This window comes from Nansenia antarctica, assembly GCF_963989245.1.
Source record: "Nansenia antarctica genome assembly, chromosome: 19".
Lineage (NCBI taxonomy): Eukaryota > Metazoa > Chordata > Actinopteri > Argentiniformes > Microstomatidae > Nansenia > Nansenia antarctica.
In genome coordinates, this window is record NC_137692.1 from 18,294,426 (window position 1) to 18,299,304 (window position 4,879).

A 4,879-nucleotide genomic window follows, 5' to 3' on the forward strand; every position below is an offset into this window, starting at 1 on the left:
CCTTGTTAGGGTACATGGCATCACGAAGAGGACGTTTTTAATCTGAATCTGGCTGCCTCTAAAAACTAAACTAAACTAAAACCGGGTCGTCATTTGGATCTTCCAGCAGGACAATGATCCAAAACGTACATCAAAATCAACACAAAAATGGTTCACTAAACACAAAATCAAGCTTCTGCCATGGCCATCTCACAGGTCTCAGATTCCTCTTCGCTCTGTATTCTCCAACCTTATTAGATGTTACTGGAGAAGACTCAGTGCTGTTTTATTGGCAAAGGGAGGTTGTACAAAGTATTAAATGCTAATAATTACGGCACACATGGTTTTGTTAGAAATAATTATTTCTTGATGATAGATTTCTTTTTCTCTGAATAAATTTACTTCAATTAAAGGTTGGATGTTTCTTTTTTTCAGTGTGACATTAAGCTAATTCACTAAAAGGTGACATGAATTGTGGAAGGCACTGTCTCTCAAGATAGTGTCTCTTTTGTCTGTTTTTGTTTCTATCTAGATGGTTGGTGATCTGTCACATGTATTGTACGACTTTGTAGGTGTAATTGTATTTATCGTTTTGAAAGATTAAAAGAAAAAGATAAATCTCTGAGAGTGTGTGGACTTGTTCCGCATTGACTACCGAACCAGACATAACCAGCACAGTCCTGAGCGTCCTGTAGTAGGAGTGAAGGCACTGGGTCAACAGTGACAGGTGATCCTCTACGAAGCAGAAGCGGCCAGAAGGCACTTAAGACCTCTTTGTAGCTGCGATGTGCAGCCTGCGGCGAGGCATGGGGGGCGGTGCCACTTTACCAGCCCCAGCCCCTACCTGCAGGTGGACAGGGGACGAGGGACAGGGGGACAGGGGGATGGAGGGAGGCGTGTCTGTCGTACCTGACATGACTCTGCAGATGGAACCACCCCCATACCCCTCCCTCAGGTAGCCCCGGCTAAACACCCGTCATTAATCACTGCATTAAGCTCCTCCCACGGGGAGGGACCTCAGGTTAGACATCATTTGGAAATAAATTGGGTGAAAAATAGCTCTGGCAGGCTGAGGTCTGTGTGTGTGTGTGTGTGTGTGTGTGTGTGTGTGTGTGTGTGTGTGTGTGTGTGTGTGTGTGTCTGGAGGGGGATATCTGCTCAGTGTGGTAACAGCCTTATCCAAGTCTCCTACTCATCTGTCACTTAGTTAAAGACATCATCATTCATTTCTCCTAATAGCGACCGGAGTGATGACAATCTCGCCTGCTTGCTTTCAGATTTTCCTACATTCATCTTCTTTATTTTCTTTCCTGTCTCAGATGAATAAAACATTCCTGTGTCGAAGGATTGGAGGGTCGTTGGAAAACGAGGACAGCAGGAGAGGGAATTTCCACGAGTCAGCTGTCAGAATAAGAATTGGATAAATGTACATGTGTAGCTAGAGAATTGCACCGCAACAGAGTGACTAACAGTAACAACATCATTAGTAGATTATGTTCTGATTTATTCAATATTTCCCGTGTCAAAGCTTCCCCTCAGAGGATTTTACTGTAAAGAAATGTAGCTCCAAACACGGTTTGATACACAGCAGGGCATGGACTGATGAACGTAGTCTTTATTTAGTTGAATGAACAACAAAATTATCCACAACGCATACAAGAGCTTCAGACTATTTTTTTTATACTATGAAACACCAGGCTTTCACTCTTTTAAATGATGATGTATCGAATTATATCAACTGTATATATATATCATCTGTGATCAAAGTGCATCAAACTTGCCACACAATTTACAGGAAGTGGACAACAAAAGACAATAATACAAAATACACTAAACAAGTGTCGAGATAAAACAGGAAATAAAAAAAGGAAATAAAATTAATAATAAAATAAAATCAATCAATAGGCTAATTACCTTAAATAAAGTATCAAATGTATTCCTATTCAATTGTATAATCAACACTAAAACTCCCATTAGTGACAAACACAGCAGGAATTGTCAAACAATTATTTTACTGCAGTGACTGTGTAACGTCATGATACTAGTTCAACTAACATATTTCTAAATGTCCTTTTGATGGCTGACCCAAAGGGCGAACGCCCCGAGGCCAGTCAAGATTGAACACATTGTCACCGTTATGGTCACCTCTAGGGGCCGACCGGCCCTTCACGGCCACCTGACCTCTGGGCTGACTGGTCCATTGACTTAGAATCATATGTCTCTCTCTCTCTCTCTCTCTCTCTCTCTCTCTCTCTCTCTCTCTCTCTCTCTCACTCTCTCTCTCTCTCTCTCTCTCTCTCTCTCTCTCACTCTCTCTCTCTCTCTCAATTTCAATTTCAATTTCAAAGGGCTTTATTGGCATGTGAAACATACATTTCTCTCTCTCTCTCACTCGACTCTCACTCTCTCTCCCTCTCCCTCTCTCTCTCTCTCTCTCTCTCTCTCTCTCTCTCTCTCCCTCTCTCTCCCTCTCTCTCTCTCTCTCACTCTCTCTCTCACTCTCTCTCTCTCTCTCACTCGACTCTCTCTCTCTCTCTCTCTCTCTCTCTCTCTCTCTCACCAGAGCTGTCCAGCGTATATTAGAGCTGTCCAGTCAGAGGAATATGGCTCCAGAGCTGTCTGTGCACCATGATTAGAGCTGTGTCCACTCAGAGAGAGCTCTCCACACAGGGACATATGCATGAGGTCTGTACACTCAGAAATCATATGTCACAAGAGCTGTCTCTATGCCATGATTAACGACTGTGGGGACTCCCATGGTCACTGACACGTTCTCCTGTATTGACAGTTTAGTTATTGTCTGCAGTGACAGATGAATCAGCCCTCAGGGCAGGCTCTCGTAGAGTCAATGTTAGATGACAGCAGCTTTTATATGGTCAATGTTAATGCACATCGACCTGAAAAATAGAGTGTTGCCAACACTATTGCTCCCATTGTATTGTTTTAATTCATTGAATTGGCATCTTCAAGATCAAAGAAGGTGGGTATGTGTCTTCACTCCCTCCGATCCAATGAAAGTCCCATCTGAAACCAAGCAGAGATCACACAGGGAGAAGACACCTTTGGATTTATCTGATCTGCTGTAATCAGAGCAGAGTCTCTATGAGTCTGTCTCTTGTCTCGTCCCAGCAACCGTATCAGTAAATGCTTGTGATTGGCTCTAAATGAGAGAGAGGATATTTCAGCTTTGCTATGGTGCAGATGGACTATGTTTATTACTGGAACAAAGTATGTTGTGTGAATCCAAGCTCTATCTCCTCTTCCATAAGTACTGCTTGTCCACAAACTGTGTTAACTCTGTTAACACTTAACACATACCTTTGTAATAACACTGTTATTGACTTAGTAGCGATATTGCATAAAAACAACGAGTTACTACTAGCACTGGAAAAAACAAAATATTCTAATCATATACTGTACATTGTATACCTAACCCTTTAGCAGGTGGATTAGTAAAGAGAAGCATATTAAGCGTGCCAATTACAGAAGTAGAAATAAACAGCCAGGTCAATATCTTCTTCCCTCCTTTTTAAAGACATGTAACCATCAGTAGTCCTCAAAGGGCTAACCATTTAACGACAGGGCCTGGTCCCGCTCTCTCTCTGATGTCCTGACTTCCATTGTGACTGGACCTGTTATTGATGCTCTGTTAAAGAGAGAATCAGGGCCTTTGTTACTCTGCTATCTGTTTGTTCCCCCTAGCCTTCACAGTCAAGGGCACAACATGGGATCTCATCAGTCACATCAGGGATCGCTCTACCTGCCTGGCCTCTGATGGGGGAGTTTAAAAGGAGTACTGCCTGGGTCCATCTATCAGCTCTGGCGTCTGTTGATCCAGCCTTGCTGCGTGGCCAGTGGGGCGACAGGCCTGTTCTACTAAGGACAAAGTAATTATTAATCTACTGGGATTGTCCAGTGACTCTCTGGTCAGTTAGGGTCATCAGGGTGGGGGTCGTCTATTGGGGACACAGTAGGGATGAAACAACGAGATTGTTGCAGGGACAGAGAGTGGGCTTGGATGTCCCCCGTGAACAGCTTGAAGCTGTCGATAAAGCTGAGTCGATGGATACCAGGTTCTAGAGACTTTCACACAAGTGTGAGCACATCAAAGGCCTCTTGGTACTTCTCCTATAGCCCTGACTGTAAAACAATTGGTGATTGGTTTGGTTGATTAATAATAGAAAGATAAATGGCTAATTCTATATTTCTGGAAACAGGTCTTTGCAGGTGGTACCTAGAGGTCAAAGTCTCACTTTTCAAAGAAATCAAAAGTTAAAATGTTTGAAGATTTGACGATTTTGGAATTATGACTGAAAACAATCAACTTCTGTATACATTTGTTTATGTTTCAATGGTTAACTCTAAGTAGGTAATAATTAGGATTTCCCACTGTGCCGCTTTATGCCAATTAACAAATGCAAATGTTGCATACATATTTTCAGCAATATTTATCTTACAAGCGTAAGCTTTAGGAAATGCCTATAATACAGTTTCCACTTAGTATATATTAATTGGCATATTAAATGGCATACCATAATACAAATAAAAAACACATTCATCCAAGAAACATATTACAAACTGTCATTACCTCATTAATGATAATGATAATAAAATAAATTCCATTTACAAATTCATTCTGTAGTTTAGCTTCATAGTCCCTATAGGCAAATCTTCCCTATTAGTTTCCCCAAGCCTGATAAACAAGCAGTGACACCCCAACGTGGAGGAGAGGAGAGGCATCCTGTGCGACAACCCAACCTAGAGGCCCCTTGAGCAACACACTCTGACATTGGGAGAGGCCCCCAGCGCAACACCAACCTGGGAACCAGTGGTGCTAGTATGCACTAGGTCTCCATATAAAACTCCACACCTCAAATACAAGGCAATTTATGCTGCTCTC